Source organism: Spermophilus citellus (genome assembly GCF_964194105.1).
Source record: "Spermophilus citellus genome assembly, chromosome: 5".
Taxonomy (NCBI): Eukaryota; Metazoa; Chordata; class Mammalia; order Rodentia; family Sciuridae; genus Spermophilus; species Spermophilus citellus.
In genome coordinates this window covers 93,379,829-93,400,419 of record NC_138186.1, presented here as the reverse complement: position 1 = coordinate 93,400,419, position 20,591 = coordinate 93,379,829, and the positions used below count along the sequence as shown (strand labels likewise).

The following is a 20,591-nucleotide window of genomic DNA, read 5'->3' as shown; positions in this document are numbered from 1 at the left end:
CACTCAGACTTAACCTCTAATTAAATGCTATAAGAAACAGGAAACTTACCCAGGGACATTCCCTTCTACTAAATACAAATGGTCCTTGTCCTCTAGTTTCTGTCCACTTTCGGTTGCTCACCAGGTCTTTAGATAAATTTTTCTTCTTATATTTTGTCCTGAGGTTGCTGGAGTGCTGGTCCAATAGAAGCTAATCAGCTATAACTAAATATAACTCTGCATGTTATTTTAGAAAAACAGTATAACTTTTGCCAATTTCAATGGAAACATATGGAAAAGAAACTAATGAAAAATAAATGGATTTCTCAAGAATTTAAAGTAATTTTAAAGAAAAATAACTAAAAGGTAGATTTGTGAAAGTTACTGGGTGGTAGAGTATCTTAGGACTTCTGGATTTAAAAGCATTCATTTATTTTCCATACTCCTGAAAACTTTCTAAAATAAATGTTAGGGATAAATAAGATGTAAATCCGCAGAGACACAGAAGTCAGAAAATGAAATGACAGCAATGAAGTTTTGGAAGCCATAGAGTTAAATGGATAAGTGATAACATACTTCATTTTCACAGAATGAAAAAAAAGGTGAAAATAAAAACCTATGGTAAATGGTAAGGGAATTCATGAAAAAGGCAACTTGTTCAACAGAACCCCCACAATTTTAAAAAATTATAACAGGTATGAAGAAAAGGACAATTACATTTAGTCACATATTTTCTTTTACCTTCATTTGGGATTACATTAGAAATTACTGGTAATCCTTCCCCTTTAAACAGAGGGTATTAGTAGTGTTATGGTTTGGACGTAAAGTGTCCCCCTAAAGTTCACATAAGACAATGCAAGAAGGTTCAGAGGGAAAATGACTGGGTTAAGAGACCCTTTGGGGTAACATACCCCAAAGCCACTCCCTAATTCTCACCTCCTCCAGCCATACCCTACCAGCCTTCAGTTACCACTCATGGTCCACATCACTCAGTGGATCATGATGTAAGCTGCTTCCCTCTGCCATACTCTTCCACTGTGATGCTCAGCCTTACCTCAAATTCCTAGGAATGGAGCCAGCCTTCTATGGACTAGGACCTCTGAAACCATGAGCCCTCAAATAAACTTTTCCTCTCCTAAAATTATTCTGGTCCAATCCTTTAGTCACAACAGCGAAAAATCTGAATAAAACAGTAGATGTTTAGTATGTCTGATTGTCTCAAGAACATCACTGTGGAGACTGGATGTACAGGTTCACTGTATCTATTACTATACTTTTGTCTCTCCGAGACGCCAGATTGTTGGTTACCATGAGTTCTGTTTTCATCAGCTACACCTCTCAGCTCATTTCTTCAACTATTTTGGAGCTTCTAAGTTACTATGAGCTAGAAAAAACAGGAAACTAATATTGCCACATACATAAGTAATAAAATTTCCTGTAAATGAGAACTAAATATTTGGCTTTAATGTAGGCCTTCTGATTTCCTTTAGAGTCTCTGAGACTGTATAAACTGTGTGCTACTGAATAATTTTACCTTTGGCATTAAACTGCCTGGCCAACACTTGTTTCCTTTCAAAGGGAACAGAATATGGGGATGTGGGGGGGGGGTGTTTCATTTCAGAAACTTTCTGCATCAAAATGTAAACAGTTACATAAAGAAAGAACACTGTCCAAGGCCAGAACAATATTATTTATTGCCCAGTATGGGCATATTTTTGTTTTCTAATTCTGAATCTGATCACCAAATAATAAGACTATGTATGATATGTTATAACAAAAGGTAAATCCAGCACATTTTTTAAGTTATTTAATAACTACCACCTACCTCTTATGCATATCCAACAATCTTCTTTTTTGTTGTGTTTCTTAAGTTCTTCTTCAGTTACGTCAATTAACCTGCCTTTTCATCCTGTTAGGTCCTTTCCACTTTTGGACAGTCGAATCCAATCCATAAGACTTCTGCCTTGCTTTAAAGGTACCTAGAAAAGGAAAAAAGTTGAATTAAATTTGGAATCTTCAAGTTAATTGCTTTCCCTTTGTCCTGAGACTTGTCTTCAGAATACTGCATTACTTTTATTCTCATTTAAAAAAAGATAAAAATGAAAATCTAACAATTCTACAAATCCTCATAGCTTTAGGAGGCATCATCATTATTTGTGCTACATAAGAATTATAAATAGAAAATTACTTAAAATATCTGGGCTATGAATTTTCATCATAATGGTATCACAACATAACAGGAAAAATATTCAATCCAAAGTCAGAAACATGTCCTTGTCCTGGCTCTGTCACTGTTAGAACAGCCACTCTCAACCAAAATTTCTTCCCCCTAAATATACAGAGATTTGAGGAAAGAAAAGATACACAAATGATTGACTATCACTGACTTTCTTTGAATTATCACTACAAACAGAAAAACTGGAATAACTTTGCATTAAAAATGCTTTTTAAGAATCCACTGAGAAAGTTTATCAAACAATGTAAAATAATCACACTGTACAGAAGGGGTTGGCCAACCCCTGGCCAACCCTGACAGATTTCTACATAGCACTGAGCTAAGACTAGTTTTCACACATGGTGGTGATAGTGAAATGACTGAAAACTTATGAGGCTCTCAAAGCCTAAAATATTCTAGTTTCTTGATACTCGTGGGAGATGTGTTCCAAGATCCTCAGTGAACACCTGAAACCAAGGATAGCAGCAAACCTTATATATGCTATATGCTAGCTTTTTCCTATATATAAATTTCTTTTTCCTTCTTTACAGTTTCACAGACAGGAGCTCATTCTTGCTACAGATCTCAGCAACCTAAGCATACAATTTGTTTTTCAATCCTTAAGATGAAAAACTTTAATCTCTTCACTTAATGGAAGCACTTTATGGTTTCTCTGGCATACCCAAATTGTTAGCATCACTACTCTTGCACTTTGGGGTCAGTATTAAGTAAAATAATGTTACTTGAAGATAAGAATTACAATATGCAATAGTCATTCTGATAACTAAGAAATGGCTTCTAAATGATTGACAGGTGTGTTGCCCATATGGTTTAGACTTGCTAGACAAAGAATGTTTCATATGCTAGGCAGGATGGAAAGGGACTGCACAAGATTTCCTCATAATACTAAAAACAGCATAAAATCTAAAATTTAAGAATTGTTTATTTCTGCCATTTTCCATTTAATTATTTTCAGACTAGAGTTGACTGTGAATGACTGAAACCACAGAACACAAAACCATGAATAAGAGTAGACTACTATACTTACCATTAGGTCCTTTGAAGAAAACATCTGCCAACACCTGATTACAGGATTTACTAACAGGATGTTCTGGGGTTTGGTTTGGTTTTAAAAATTACACTTTAAAGTCTTTTAGATGAAAAGCTGCTATGGTCTGAATGTGTTCCCCAAAAAGCACATGTGTAAAATTAGTCCCCAAGGCAACTGGATAGGAAGTTGTGGCCTTTGAATGGTTTTATAAAGTTCATAGGGGCTTCACCTCATAAATGCATTAATGCTGATTATAAAAGGGCTTAAGTAGGAGGCATAACAATACCAGAGCTTAAATTATACGACAGCGCTATAGTAACAAAAATAGCATGGTACTGGCAGCAAAACAGACACAAAAACCAATGGAACAAATAGAAGATACAGAAACAAACCCACATAAATATAGTTATACTAGACAAAGGTGTCATAAACATATATTGGAGAAAAGATAGCCTCTTCAACAAATGTGCTGGGAAAATTGGAAATCCATATGTAGCAGAAGAAAATCTTAACTTCTGTCTCTTACTCTGAACAAAATTCAAGGATCTAGGTATTAGAAGAGAAACTCTGTGTCTACTAGAAGCAAATGTAGGCCCAACACTCGATCATGTTGGCTTAGGAATGAACAGGCTCAACAAGACTCTCAAAGCGCAAGAAGTAAAATCAAGAATCAATAAATGGGATAGTATCAAACTAAAAACCTTCTTCACAGTAAAGGAAACAATCAATAGAATAAACAGAGAGCCTACAGAATGGGAGAAAATCTTTGCCATCTGCACCTCAGAGCATTAATCTCTAGGATATATAAAGAACTCAAAAACACCACCAAGAAAACAATTAACCCAATCAATAAATGGGAAAAGGAACTGAACAGACACTTCACAGAAGAAATACAAATGACCAATATATGGTGACACAGTTACATCAATGTTTATAGCAGTTCAATTCACAATAGCTAAACTATGGAACCAAACTAGATGCCCTTCAACAGATGAATGGATAAAGAAAATGTGGTATATGTACACAATGAAATAATACTCAGCCATAAAAAAGAATGACTTTATGACATTTGCTGGTAAATGTATAGATCTGGAGACAATCAGGCTACATGAAATAAGTCAATCCCAAAAAATCAAAGGTTGAATGTTCTCTCTGATATGTGGATGATAATACACAACAAGGAGGAGAGGGAAAGAATAGAAGTTCAGGGGATTAGACAAAGGGCTCTGAAGGGAAGGGAGTGGGGAAAGGAAAGACAGTGGAATGAATCTAACATGTTTTTCCTATGTACATATATGAATACATCACAGTGAATCTCCACATCATTACATCCACAAAACTGGGATCCTAACTAGAATAAGACATACTCCATGTTTGTATAAATATGTCAAAATAAACTCTATCAAAAAAAAAAAAAAGGATGGCTTAAGGCTGCTCTCTTGATCTCTATGATTTCCACCATGTTCCACCAAAGGCCCTTTCTAGATGCAGGCCCCTGACCTTACACTTTTCAGTCTCCAAAACTGCAACAAATCAATCCCTGTTCTTTACCAATTATCCAGGTTTGAGTATTGAGTAATATACAGAAGTGTTATTAATATTTCAATCAGTTAAGACAACCTAGTGAAAATTTTTCTGTAACATGGCTACTATTTATATTTAGTATGTAATATAGTACCAAAAAAAATGTTTAATGCAAAAGCAGGCACCTTCAAGTTTTTACACCTCTCTTTACTGAATCATACTTATTTCGTGTATCAATTTACCCCCAAAATAAACAAATTAATAGATCTGTGGTACATTTCCAATTTCACATTTCACCCAAAATTTTAAATCTATATTGTCCCATTCTGTCAGTGAAACTCTCCAAGTTTCTTGATCCCAATCTTATAATTTATTCATTTGAAATTATTTTTTCCTATCCCAAACCTCCAAACCTCCATTCCATAATCCCCAGGGTAGTTAATTTCTAGAAATGCAAGTCAAATTATGTACCCTCCCTCCTTCAGCGGCTCCTCATGTTACCTTATAATAATGTCTCCAAATTCCCTAGTGCTTTACCAGATCCTTCATAATATGGTCATAATTTGTTTCAAAAGATCCATGATTAAACTTTCATTTCTTTCCATTATATGCTTTAGCCAAATGGGAATTAATTCCTTGATTACTATCAAGTACTTGCTCTCAAGTGTTGCTTTTTCTTCCTAGATTTGCCCCACCCCCCAGAAGCCTCTGGAAGGCTTCTCTGATTCAGACTACTTTTTGGTCATAACACACTACTGTAGTATTTATGGTATTTTATATGACTGTTTATTAATCTTTGCTACCTATGAGACTACTTGAAATTAGAGATCACACCTCTACTAAGTAGTATATAAATACTGGTTTATGAGTTATTAGTAGAAATAATAATAGCCATCACATATTGAATGCATTCTCTATGTCAAATTCAAATCTGTGAGGTTTGAATAAAACCCTAGGGTAAACATCCTTTACTGAGTGCTTACCAAAGCTGTGCTAAGAAAAAACATTATCTTACTTAATCCTATGAATAATCCGATAAAATTGGTTATTTTCAGTTATACCCAAGGAAACAAATTCAGAGTTTAAATGATGGATTTGGGAAAAGAATCCGTGTCTTTCTCACTTCAAAGTCTATGCTTTTAACAATTATGATATACAATGTCACCAACTAGGTTTCATTTTCTTCAATCTGTATTTGTCTCATCCAAAGTCAGTTTCCAATATGGTCAAGATTATCTTGTTTCACACACACACACAAAAAAAAAAAAAAAGAAAAGAAAGAATCTTAATTTCTTTTTAATTGTACAATAATATTATTTGTTTTCTTTATGGATTCAAAGACTCACATTTGCCATCACCATCTGTGTAACTTTTTGTCTTTGCCTCTAAGCTTTTCCTTTAGATGGATGTTGAGAACAACGATGGAGATTTTAGTGGAGAGGGGCCACAACTCATAATCTAATTCTGGAAAGGCTACACTATAATCCAGTGAGTATTTAGTTTAAGGAGAGAAAGAGGTCAAGGGAGGAAAGGACACATGATTGGGTGGCTGTAAATAGACGTACAGAGCAATAAATGAAATATCACAGACAGAATCACATCACAAGACTATATGCTCCAAGGCAACATTTCTTAACCAGTTTCCTTTCTGTGAAATGGAAATACTGAAATCTTCCATTTCAAGGGTCATTATGAAGATTAAACAAGGTAATACAGGAAAAACACTCAAAACATATATGGCCATGAAGCATTTAATAAATCTCAGTATTGGTATTATAATTGAGGATACAGACCTCTGAGAAGCACGTGAAAAATACAGATTCCTGAACCCATGTTTTAGTCTAAAATCAGAATTTCTGGTCTAACTAGAGAAAAATAAGGAAAGTCGGAGAAAGTCCTAAATGATGCTAAGACCCAAGAGTCCAGAAATGACAAGAAAAAGGAGTAGCCTAAATAGTTGGAATTCTCAAAAACAAAACATGAGGAAGTGGCTACAGAACAAAGCATTAGCAAATAAGAGAAGCAAGCAGCATTCAGGTTTAAGTGAACAAGGGTCACACTTTTTACTATATTTTGCAAATATAAAATGTATTTGCATCCCACCTGTTGCTAAACGTAACTATGCTTAACAAATACTCTAGCATTAGTTACATTAGCTCCGAAGTCAGCAAGTGATATCAGTACAAAAGTCATGTTGAAACAATCAGATACCTGAGAGAAAGGAAGTATGATCGGAGAGAAGTGTCCATAAACCTGAATGGAGGTTTGTGGACATTTGTCTTAGCTTCTCAAATATTCCCTAGCTCCAAAAATCCCCACCGCTGCAGACTGTCTCTAGTCGCCACTGTTTAGTCCTTCCCTTCTGCAAGAGAAGCCACAACACTCACAACTCCTTCAGACAATGAAGAAGAGACCAGAGAGGACAGGTTGAAGGGAGGGAAGACAATATTAAGTACCCAAAATAAGGCAAGCATGGTGAGCGGTCCTGTCCCAGAGAGCTGAAATTCCGGGGGAAAGGACCTAAAGGAAGGGGACTGACTGCGGGAAAGAGGGGCTAGCAGGTGAGAGGAAGGGAAGGAGAGTTCCAGGACTGAAGACCAGCAAGGGCTGAAGGGAACGAAGGCTCCAGAGGCGGACAGGCGGTGAGGGCAAAACAGACCATACTGAAGATGAAGAGCGAAACGCAGGCGGGAGGCGAGCTCTGGGCGCCACCAAGTGTCACTGGCTTACCTTGCTACGCCCCCCTGGGGCGACGCGCTGCTGAGAGCTGGGGGCCGGGAAAGACTGAGAGGGTACGTTTAGCATCCTGGATCCCTGGCCCGGGCTCTGCCCGGAGTCGCTCATTCGGCTGGACCCCTCTCAGACCAGATTCTCCCGCTCCGGCTCAGCGGCCGGCAGAGGCCGAGCCCCCGACCCACTTCCGGGGTCTCCAGGGGTGAAGCACGCCGTGACGCAGAACGTTAGCGGAGGGCGGAGCCAATGGAGCGAGCGCCGGCGGGGCGGCAACAGGGGGAAAGTACGCATGCTCAGTGGGTCCGGCCGACTAAACTTCAGCACTGGATGGAGGTGACAGCTATTTCGCGGAAAGACCAGAGAGTGAAGCTGTTCCTCAGCCCTGGTGCTGATGGAATCGGAGAATATATTCTTGTAGAGTCTTGTTAACCCAGAACATCACTCTCTGTTCGTTGATAAGCGGTACGATTGTACTACCTGAAATATGGACTAAAATAACACTATTACAGCAGTCTGATTTCTTTGAAATTCTCTCCTGTGAAACACCAGGCTGTACAGTAAGGAGAATCTCACAACTACCTCTGATCTTCGCCTTTACCTGCTATCATCCTGGAATATTACAGAGATATGTTTACTTGTAATTACATTGTTTATTGTGAGATTGGGTATGAACTAAAAAGGACTTCTTGATCACAGATTACTATATTACCTTAATCCGGCAAATTTCTCCTGTTTTCTCTCTCATTAAGAAAATTGATAATATGAATAATGTTTCTACCAAATAGCTTCCCTTTGGACAAAAAAGGATCAATATTTTTCCATTCTGTTCTTTAGTCTCCACTCTTTTAGGTTTCATGTAAATCACTCCCCTTAATGTTTAAATGGGAGTGATTTACATGAAATGTAGTACAATAAATATTGGATACCCCACACTATTTTACTACTAGATTTAAGAAGAGCAGACGAGAATTATTATCATTATTTCTTTATAATTCCTAAAAGTTTCAGAGCCCTACTACTGACTTACTTTCCAATTATAGAATAATGATTTTAAAGTATTTTTCACTATCTGCTAGCAGACACATAATAATAAATGTGTGCTTGGTAATAAAGTGATATTCTTCATTATCTAATAAAAGAATGTTATCTGTAATTACAACATCCCAGTGAGGTCAGTACAAAATACTAGATGTTACAACATCTAGTATTCAGAGATTAAATATTGTCATTCTTTGCAAAATTATATATACAGGTAAATGTGTAATTTAATGAAAAGACCGAAAGTATCTCTGTAAGCCACAAATAGTTATAATATAATCAAGACATTTGTAAATGGCATTTATTTTAAATTTCAACATTTAATTCTAATGAAGGGATAAAAAAAGTCAATACTACCATACTATTTATATAATATTTCCTTTTATTAATAAATTATATACAAATAAATTAGTTTAAAAGATTATGATACATTTATACACCAAAGCCCATGAGCTTTGAATATCATCAGAAGTAACTAATTAGATTAATTTTCACAGGTCAGCTGCTCAATTTCATCTTCACTATCGGAATCTTCATAAAATGAAATTGTGGCTTGTATTGGAAAAATTTTCAGAAGAGCTTCTGCTTCTTGATATAAGTAATCATAACACTTTGATTTTGGCCAAAATAGCCTGAAAGAAGCAGACAACATGGTATGCTTTATTTTGTGCACATTCAGAATCCTCATACTTATGAAAACACCAGATTTCAAGAGCGCTATACCCTTTGCAGTAGATGTATGCATTTAGGTACAGCCTTAAGATAGTTTTAAAATGCTACTATCACAGTTTTCATAGAGTCTATTTGCCAATAATTAATGGCTATTTATTTTAAATATCTATCCAAAGTATAAATTAGATCAAACAAATTTATGTAAACCCTGCATAAGCATAAAATCAATATTTAGCTTACTTCCTAGTTTCTACATTCCTTAGGGGAAACAATGAATTCTACCACTACAATACCAATTCCAGTGATAATCAACGTTATAAAAATGCAAATATTATGCACCCTAAGCAAGGTGTCCATCACCTACTGCATTGTTTAAAACTCACAGTTTAACTATTAGTAATAGATGTAGCCAATACACATTTAGAAAGTACCAAAACCAATATTTTTAAAAGTTGGTCTATGCATTCACAACTTGAGACATAGAAAGGCTACCTTTGGCACGGTCTTGAAACCATTTCTTCTCATTTCCCAATCAATTTGGAACACTATACTGAGATATTGAGAAATTATATAGGTTTCAAACAAATAATTTGCCTGTAAGCACGATTATCTCAGAATTTTTAATATCTGGCAAGTGTTAATATTGCCACTTGGCTTTCTATTGTGTTTTATCCAAGCATAAAAGGAGAAGAGATAAGGCTGAATTACTGACTAGAGCACAGTTATTTTAGTTTACGATGAATAGCCCTGTGTATAACTGAGTGATCCTAAAAAACAAAGAATTATATTATATTCAGTATTCTCAATTTTAAATTGTGGGAAAAAAGACAATGATATTTATATATGTTTCTAGCAAAACATTTTTAAAGTTTATAATTTTGATGCTTAAATATGTAACTATGGGTTATTCATTCAATAAATATTGGGGTGATTCCTTAAAATGCCAACATAATTCATATATCAAAGATGAATAAATCATGACCCCTACTCTCAGGAATTTGCAATTGAGTGAAAACATAAATAGTACTCAAGATATAAATTACTAAAAATAAAATAAACTTAAGAGAAGCACAATTAAATTGTAATAGTAGTTCAGAAAAGAAAGTAATTGCTTATGAAGATAACAGTTTACTTTTTAATATTTAATTGGATTTGCCAAACCCAACAAATGCTGGTTAGTTGTTATCATCATACTCTGTCCAGAATTTCCCACTGTGGACTATTTTTCTTCCAGAGACTCCATATTTTATTGAATTACTCCCTCTTCTGATTCTTCTGACTCCTTTGTGGACTTCTCTTTCTCTATATACTGGTGAGATACAGGCCTTCCCCCAAAGCTTCATTGAGAATGATGAGTTCCTACCTCTCGATTACCCAGGATGAGCTGAGTACTCACTGTCATGAGTTCCCCAACCCTCGATTTACCATAGACTCCCAAGCTTGTACTTAAGATTTTAACATATATGTAGCTCTCTACCGATATCTTTATTTTATTGCCCCATAAGCATTTAAATATGACAAACGGAAAGTTGGATGCATTACCTTGCACTCCAAATCTGTTCTAAGCACTAATTTCTTTCTTCTTTCTTTCTTTCTTTTTTTTTCCTTAGTGCAAGACTCACCTTGTAATCAGAAACTTGGGAGGAATTTTGGCTTTTTACCACTGCTTCACCTATCATATCCAATATATCTTAAAGCCAAACTTTGTCACCTAAGTATTTTCCAAATTCACCCAGACCCATCCTCACTTCCAATGTCTTAGAAAAGCTTATCATCATTTCTTACCTGAACAATTTCAATAGCTTCCAATTACTTTTGGTATTCTAAATTATATATAATTTCCTTAGTGATTTTTTTTTGGGGGGAAACATAAATCTGACCACACCACTCTATGGTTAAATCCCTTGAGTAATACGCAAATTCATCTATAGAGTAAACCTATGAGATCTTAACAAAGCTCTGTATCAAGGTGTACAAGCTCTGGCCTCTGGCTACCCTGCTGGAATGACCACAGCTTCACACACCCAAATTCCATTCTGCCCCCACCTCCCCATCCATCTGGTTAACTTCTTCAAGACTTCAGGCACTCTCTCTCTCGCTCGCTCTCTCTCTCTCTCTCTCTCCCCTCTCACTCTCTCTTTAAAAAAAAAAAAAAAAAAGACTTCAGGCAGTCACAACCTGTGATGCACACCTCCCTGAGCCTCACTTAGGCACTTCATGCCCTCTTCGCACCTGTAAAACTGACCAAAATAAACTCCATTAGGACGTTTACAAGGTGCTGTCATTTTTTCCTATGTTCTTCAACAACTGCTAGCACATGGTAGAAAATTAATCAGCATGTATTAATTATTATGTGCTATCTATAAACACATACATCCTTTACAAACATCATATAGCTCTTCTTTTAACAGCTCTCAGATGCAGGAAAATGGCATAATTATTAACCTTTAGTCTGAAGAAGAGCTACAAAGAATCTTACAAAAAGGCCCACTTCCAGGGGCAAGAAATAGTAAATAGTTTCTCCTTGTTATGTTAAATAACTTTTAAGCTCTTTTAGGATCACCCTTAGTAATCTTTAGGATTTTTTGTTACATTTTCATTTTCTCTCAAGTGTCAAGCTTGATTTTCTGTGAAATTGCAATCATTAACTCCATTCTTGCTTCTGGTTTGCAAGAGAATAACCTACCACTCACTTCTGTCTGGTATGAAGTCAATTTCATTCCAACCCTTTGGGATTACAAACAAAACAAAAGCGAAAACCATTTTTAGGCACAAGATGTCACCATTCTACTTTTCCTATACAATACATGTTGTCTTTTTCTAACATATTCCTTAAGCATTTACTGAGTATGCATGGATTTAACTGTTCTTTCAGGTGGGGGCGAGCGCTCCTACATTTTTCAGTTAGATGAGTAACCCACCTCTGCGAGTGGGATGAACAGAGTAACCTTAGAGATAGATTTTCCAAGAAAGAAAATCTACAGGATCAGCTGCCTAGCGGAGTTGCGTGAAGCCTCCAGCCTCTTCTTGGGGATGGAAAAGCAGGGAATCTTCAGTAGGGCCTGTCACTTACCTGACTGGGTGTGTGTACTGGAAAAACTTTCCTGAGGCTTGAATCATTCCTGGACCATTGGGTATGTGGGGACGAAAGGAGATGATTCGCAGTTACCACCCACCTCCATCTCAAAAATGGAAATGGGCACGCCACAGAGTCTCTCAAGCTTGCAGGAAATGTGACCCCCCCACCCCACTCCCAGCTTCTCAGCAGCCGGGCTCTGGCAGGATCCCGGTGGCCGGACACTGGAGAATACACCCGCCTTCCTCAACATTGGCTGGGCCACAGGCAGGCACAATCTTAAGCGAGGGTGCAGACGGAGGACAGGTGTCCTTCAGGTCCTACGTCTCCAACCCCGTCTCTGCATCCTAGGAGGGGCAACCCGCCACCCAGGGTTCACTCACCGTCTCCGCTGCATAATGCAGCGTCCCTTCCTCTTTCTGGCCTCTGGCTTTAACCCAAGGTCTCCAAAAGACTGCGGATCTGCTGAATGGGAAGCACAAGCAGCGCAAAGGAAACGTGAGACCGAACCACACTTCGGGAGAAAACACCTCAGCCAACCGCTGGCACCAGGTGTCTGGACCGAGGGCGGAGGGTAGGATCTGGGAAGAGGAGGAAGGAGGGACTAGGAAGAGAGTTCAGGGCCGCGCTGGGGAGTGATACCCGGAATCCGCGGCCCTGCGTCGCGTCCGGACGTCGGGGACGGCTGGCAGCTGGAGGTGGCGGCGCGCGCGCTCGCAGGCTGCGCTCTCTGCGTTCTCCGTGCTCTCCGCAGTTTCCATGGCGCAGCGCGGATCCGGAGAAGGCAGCTGCCAACTCGTGGGCAATCCTGGCAGCTTCCTCCAGGTCCGACCCCCTGGCTTTATATAGCCCTTGCGGCCTGCTGCATATTTAGAAGTTCGCACCCTATCTGCCCCTCTCTCCCCACATAAACAAAAAGGCTGCGCGTGAAGGCGCACCGGGCTGAACTCCGGGTGTGAACGCGTGCAACTCCCAAATGGCCGAGAAAGGGTTTTGTCAAGCGAGTGTTAATCGCCCCGGACACATGGCTGCGGTGAAAAACAACATTCGCCCGAGCAGCCAATTTCCATGTGAAGAGGTTAGGAGGGGATAAAATTAAGGGAGTCTACACGTTTTGTGTATTTCTGCAAAAAAGCCAAGTGGTTGGTAATTGATCGACCAGTCTCACGGCTTTTGGGCCTTTGGCAAATGCAGCTAGATCTGCGGTCCATGTTCTGAAGGCTGGACATGAGCCCAAATGAAAAGGAATGGCTTTAATTCCTCTTTCTGCAACAATTGAAGAAAGGTCAGCGGCGCCAGGGCTGGGGTTGTGAATGGACTTCTTAACAAAGAAATGTCGGTTTTATTATTATTTTTTAATGTAATGAGAAGCTAGGTTCACATATTTACCTATTATTATTTGGAGATCATAGAAAATCATTGGCATCAAGAAGAGATGTGAATGTTCCAGTCAAGAGGGACAGAGCCTGGAATCGTGATTTGGGCATAAATAATGGCCCATATATCTTCTCATACCTGTGATTTTCCCCCAACATCTAGTCAATATCCCCTTGCAATTAGTCTTGAGGTTCATCTCTACATTTTGATCATTACTTGGCATGTTGTTACTCATTGATAACTGGAGAATTCTTTTGTGAAGGTGGGAATATGTGTGAAATAATAATGAAATCTTAAGTTACCATATGAAACAAGGTAGTGGTTCTTTCTGCCCTGTTTCACTTATCTATTGAGGTCCATTAAACTTGGCGATTCTTCAAATGGAAAATGATATATAAATGTGATAATTTTTTTCAAAATATTTTAAATAATGAAGCTGATTTTTTAAAAAAGTTGTAGGTAAAACCTTGAATGCAAGCTGTGTTGTCTCCACTATTCATTCAATTACTTTTTAAGAAAATAATCCATTTAATTAGCACCTAAAGGCCTATAATGATCTACCTGCTGGGAGAATGAGAAATGGTTTCCTTCAGATAATGAAATTAATGAGGAGAGATACCCAGTGCATGTCTCAATAACCTAGAATTCTTGTTAGGCTAAATAAAATAAAGCTTAATGAATGCTAGTTGCATGCCTGATGCATAGTGAATCCTGAACAGATTATAAGCTGTTATGATTTGGATATGAGGTGGATCTCAAAGCTACTGCTAATGCAGTAATATTCAGAAGTAATATTAATAGAAGGTGAGAGATGTAGTCTATTCAGTCCATCCTTGTTTGAATGGACTAACTGGGTAGTAAATGTAGGCAGATGAGGCATGGCTGGTGAAGGTGGTCACTAGGGGCATGCCTTGGAAGGGTGCACCTTCCCTGTCACACATACCCTCTCCTTCCTTGCTTCCCAGAGGGGAGCAGCACTCTCCCCCTCCCCATTCCATCACCCATGGTATGCTGCTTCTCCTTGAGCCCAGGGCAATGGAGTTGGCCATCTATGGACTGAAATTCCTGAAACTGTGAGTCTCAAATAAACTTTCTTTCTCTAAATTGTCCTTGTCAGGCATTTTTGTCATAGTGATGTGAAAGCTGTCTGAAATATAAGCTCTTAGAGATGTTGGGCTATCTGATGAAATGGCTCATTATTTCAGTTTCATAAACATCTCTGATGTGTCTACAAGATGTTAAGTAATACATTCGTCATATATAATGGTGAATAAAGTATAATCCTTATTGTCAAGAAGATTGTAGTCATAATCTATGGCCATTACAATGGCCACATAAGTAGATTTCTAAAAAGGACACATCCAAAAGCAAAAATATATTTTAGGCAGAGAAGTGACAAAAGGGAGGGACTTTAAAAAGTCTATTTAGGAAAAACTTCTTAGAGTAAATGAAACTTCAATTGATATTTCTAGAGGATCAATCAAAGGATATTATTGTCTGTGTATGTTGGTTCAGAGGAGGGAGGAGAAGGAATGAGTTATTTCAGAAGCAGAGAAGTGGCTGAAGAGATGTAAAACCCTTGGACTTCTCAAAGCCTAACATGCCATGCTAAGATGTTTTGACTTTATTTTAAGTGCTTATGGAAGATTTTAAGAAGGAATTTTAAGTGGAATGATAACATTGCAATTTATAAAAATCACTTTGGCAGCTAGGCACAGTGGTGCATATCTGCAAGGCCAACTTCTCTGGAGGCTGAGGCAGGAGGATTGCAAATTCAAGGACAGCCTTAGCAAGACGCTCAGGAATTTAGTGAGATTATGTCTCAAAATAAAAAACAAAAAGGACTGGAGATATAACTCAGTGGTAAAGTGCCCCTGGGTTCATCCCCCAGTACCAACAACAGCAAAATAATTTGGTACCCTCTGGCAAGAGGGAGATTGAGAAGGCTGACGCTGGAGAAAAGGAGACCATTTAAAAGATTGCTGTAATTGTGTAGACAATACAGAAGAAGATATATACTAAGAGTGCAGGTGAAAGGATAGACTTGAAGGATATTTAGGAAATGGAATTCACAGAACTAAATGCTGGTAGACTTGAGAATAGAGTGTAAATATGCTTCCATGTTTCTAGACTGGGTAAGCATGTGGATGAAGATGGCTCATACAAAGACAAAGAAGAAAGGGAATATAGGAGAAAGAGTATACCTTTATTCGTTTATTTTGTTTTATTCTTTTCATGGTCCACAGGAGGAAAAAATACCAAACTTGATTTTGGATCTTCAATCAGTCAGGACAGGCTGGGTGATGCAGCAGTAAGAAGGAAGTCCAAAATCTCACCAGCTTAAAATAGCGAAGACTTATTTCTCACTCGTGCTATATATGTCCATTGTAAGTCTGTGGAAGATCGGCTATAAATCATCTTCACTAGAATGCAAGCTGATGGATCCTCTTTTCTCTAAAATGTCACCAGTTTACAGGGACAAGGCAATAAAATTATGTGCCAGTTTTCAAAGGTTTCTGCCTAAAGTGACAATATCACCTCAAATAAATTTCATTGGCCAAAATAAGTCATGTGACACACCTAATTTCCAAGGACCAGGGAAGTGTATTTCCACTCTATTCCCCCAAAAAGGAAAACCAGAAATAAACAGCATATAAGAGTACCAAGTCTGCCTTGCTGCCTGCTAAATATTCAATTTACTTTCCTTCCAGCATATAAAATACAATTACCCCCCAAAAAGAACCCAGAAGAGATCTAATAGGTTTGATTAGACTTAGTAACACATACATGGAGAAGACATCACAGGAAAAATCCAGAGATATGAGATCTGGAGCTCAGTAGAAAATTTAGGACTAAATATTTAAACATGGAAGTCATAGGCAAGAAAATAGTAATTAAAACAATAGGAATCAATCCATTTTCCTGAGGGAATTTTGTAGTTTGAGGACAGGACCCAGGACAGAGCTCTGGAGATCAACATTTGATTGTAAGGTGAAAGAATATGCAAAAAAGAAAAAAAAACAACTCACTGAAAACGAATAGTGATAGGTATTAGGTGAATCTGTAGGGCAGGTGTGGTGAAAACATGGGGTGAAAGAATTTCAACAAGAAGAGGTTCAAGGCAGTAAGTGCTACCAAGAGGCCAAATAAGATAAGGGCAAGTGTTAATTGGATTTGGCAATTAAAGGGTCTTGAGTGACTTTAGAAAAACATCACTTGAGTGTATGGGAACAGAAGTTTGACATGAAGTAATAAAAATAATGAGTTGGAGTTATAAAGAATTATAAGCCCATAAATATAAAGAAATACAGAAGCATAATATAATTAAAGGTAGAACATATTTATATGACCACTCATTATTTTATAATTTTATACTAAGTTCCACTAGTGCTTACCACCTTGAGAAGGAGAAAGAGAAAGGGAGAGAAGTGGACTCTGGGTCATTAGAAGGACTTATTTTTAGGGTAGAAGAGGTAAAAGTATGTTTATAAGTTAAAGAGAGAAGTCAGGAGAGGAGAGGCCTCTGGAGACAGAGGATTGGGTGATGGCTCATGGTCCCCAAGGAGAAAGGAAGAACTGAAATCCTTAACCCCATAGAGAATTCCCATTGTTAGGGAACAGACAGGTGAATGATGGGAACGTGACGTTAAGAAAATAATTCTATTAAATGTGCCCTTTGTGCTGACCCCCACATGCTTTCTTTTCCAAGAAAAATTTACTTGCAGCCCTGCCTGGCTTCAATGGACAGGATATGTCACATTCCTCAGCAAATTGCAGTTCACTGCAGGACTAATGCAGGCCCAAAATAATGTTGGTAAGAGGAACCTAAGTTACCCTAAAGGAGGAGACTTTTGTGACCAGATCCTGGGGAGATGAGGATGGTTACAGATTTTATGGTTCCTCCTAACCATAAAATCTGTAAGAATGTATGGTAAAGGATCCAATTAGAATGGTCAGAATGGGCCAAGATGATCTAGAATGGGGACTTGAAAGTCTGATGTCACCTGGCTGTCAGTTAAAAGTCAGGAGGTGGACTTGGGCAGAACTCTCTGGAAACTCTCTGGGATTCCCAATAAAACTGGAGTGCAGGAGAGGCACATTGTCCCTTTCCTCTCTGAGAGGACCCACTCTTTCCTTTAAGAGTGTCCCCTTTCCCTTTTCCTATTCCTCCAATAAACTCATTCCTGTTACACTGAGCAACATGTATGAAACCTTTCTGACTTGATTGCAATAACGCAGCCTCAGTTTCTCAGAAGGCCCAGGCTCCATAACACCATGAGATTGGAGCGCCTGAATTGGTGATGCTAGTAATGCAGGACTGCAAACATACAAGAAATAAATGTAATCAATGTGACCAGATCTGGCATGAGGAAGGAGAGTTTTGGTATAATTGATGACACATAAATCTGAAATAGCAACACTGTTTCCAAAATTGTGAAAAAAGAGAACATTACTGGAAGAAAAAATGAAAGAACCAATTAATTAAAGCAAAACAAGATTCATTCTTGATCAAATTAATGATAAAAAGCAGTAGAAATATGGATAATTAGAGCTAGAAACCTCAAACCGTCCGTTCATAAATTGATTTAATTTTTTTAAAAGTTTTTAATTGATTTTTTTAAAAAATAAATGACACTAGAATGCATTACAATTCTTTTTTTTTTTTTTTGCATTACAATTCTTATTGCACATATACAGCATGATTTTTCATATCTCTGGTTGTGTATAAAGTATGTTAACACCAATTTGTGTCTTCATACATGTACTTTGGATAATGAGGTCCATCACATTCCACCATCATTGCTAACCCACTGCCCTCTCCCTCTCCCTTCTACCCCTCTTCCTTATCTAGAGTTCCTCTATTCCTCCCATGCTCCCCCTCCCTACCCCACTATGAATCAGCCTCCTTATATCAGAGAAAACATTTGGCATTTGTTTTGGGGATTGGCTAACTTCACTTAGTATTGTCTTCTCCAATGCCATCCATTTACCTGCTGCCACCTATTTATGCAGATTTTGAAGTTAATTTCCAATGAGGTCAGGATCAAAATGCTATTTTTCTTTTTGTTTGTGGAATATTTTTTGTGTATTTTATCTTTTTTATATCAAGGTGGGACCTCTTAGCTAAATCATGAAGGGAAATATTAATTTTAAGAAGTGCCAGCCAGGTGCAGTAGTGCACATCTATAATTCTCGAAACTTGGGAGGCTAAGGCAAGAGGATCACAAGTTGGAGGCCAGATTCAACAACTTAGCCGACTCTGTCTCAAAATAAAAAGTTTGAAAAATGACTGGGGAGATTATCAGTGGCAAAGTGACTGTAAGTTCCTTGTACTCCCCCAATTAGTTAATTTTTTAATTAAATAAAAGAAGTGCCAGAAGACAGGAGCAAACAATGTAATTTTCAGGAACTTTGCAGGTATTATTTTAGAACTTTACAGGTATTATTTTGTATTATTATTTATACACATAATTCTTCAGCAAGCTTGATGAAGTACAAGAATATAAAGTCTTATAAAAAATAAATACACAATCATAATATAATGCAAGGTATAACATGTTACAGCTTAGATTTATTCAGAATTTTATACTGAATTCTATTAGTGCATTTAAAGAATGTGTTTTATATAACATACCAAAATAATTTCATAATGTACCAGCTAGTTAGACCAACCTACATAATCCATTAGGATTGGAATATAAAAAACTTCACTTACTCAACAAATATTTCATGAACACCTACTATGTGCCAGATCTTGTTCTAGGAGCTTGGGGTATATCAGTGAACAATACAGACATAATCCCATAATTTCATGGAGCTATATTCTAACAGACCTTTAAGCCATTAAACTTTATGTTTTACTAATAAAGAGCATTATAAATTCACTGTATACAAGGCGCATATGTGTCTAACATGCTTTTCTTTATTTTTAATTTTTTTAATCTTAGAACTTTGCAAGGCCATAAGATCATTAAAAGGAAATATAACCTAGAGGAAAAGTGTTAGGGCTATGTGATGGTCCTTGAGAAGGAAGCAAGGAAGAAATCAAGAGCACGTTTTAAGAACTAGATATGAGCATGCATATTATGAAGAAAACAATAACAAAAAGAAAAATTGGAGCTTGAAATAGGCTCACATTTTGAATGTGACCTCTTGTTGCCCAACATTTTCTGATAAGCAGGATGACCTCAGCTAGGGTATGACTTATTCCCTACTTAGAAACTGAGGTGAAAAACAGAAGTGTGAAGGAATATAGGGAATATTATGACTCACAGCTGCTGTTGCCTCTGTGTGCCTCTTGATGATAGCAGTTTTGCTTGTAACAAGAGCAAAGTTCATACACATCGCCTTTTCATGATTTCATGAATATTATTTAAGGAAGACTGTAATAACTGACTAATTAGCTAGACTCCTTGGTTAAAAGGGAAAAAAAAGTTGTACACATAAAACCTGTTCCTTTTCAGACAAATTTTTCATTTGTGTCTGAATGCCAACAGAGTCGGATATATTAACATTTTTGGCATTCTATTTCAATGACATAACTATGTTTTCACAGAAAAATTGTGAAAAATTGAATGTAAAACTGTAAATATAATGTTTATGAGGGACCTTTTGGAGGTAATAGATTGCTGTGATGGTTGCACTGTCCTGTAAATTTACTAAATGTCATTAACTCATACAGTTAACATGGATGAATTTCATTGTATTTAAAGTATAGTTGAGTATAAAAATCTTCACTGTAACATTGATTATTGTTGATTGATTCTTCTTTGTTCTTTGGCTGGGCTTGAAAAACTAAATACTATGAGCCTATTTTAAGTGCTTTGCAGGTTTTCAAAAACGCATCTGTAATAGAGAACATGATTTCAATGCCTTCTACAACTTTGTAATTTGTTTCAAATATATGCTGTGTTTATGCTGGTCTC

The 20,591-nt window shown here is 37.4% G+C and overlaps 1 pseudogene across 1 annotated transcript in view; it reads right to left on the bottom strand.

Moving 5' to 3' along the window:
* LOC308649442 (cytochrome b5 reductase 4-like) overlaps positions 1 to 7,658 on the bottom strand; it is a 46,381-nt pseudogene extending 38,723 nt beyond the window's left edge. Inside the window, exons 1-2 of the transcript XR_014024427.1 lie at positions 7,500 to 7,658; positions 1,805 to 1,958 (exon numbers count right to left, since the gene is read on the bottom strand). The product of XR_014024427.1 is annotated as a cytochrome b5 reductase 4-like (transcript). The remainder of the gene's footprint in view (positions 1 to 1,804; positions 1,959 to 7,499) is intronic.
* Between the last annotated feature and the right edge of the window lie 12,933 nt (positions 7,659 to 20,591).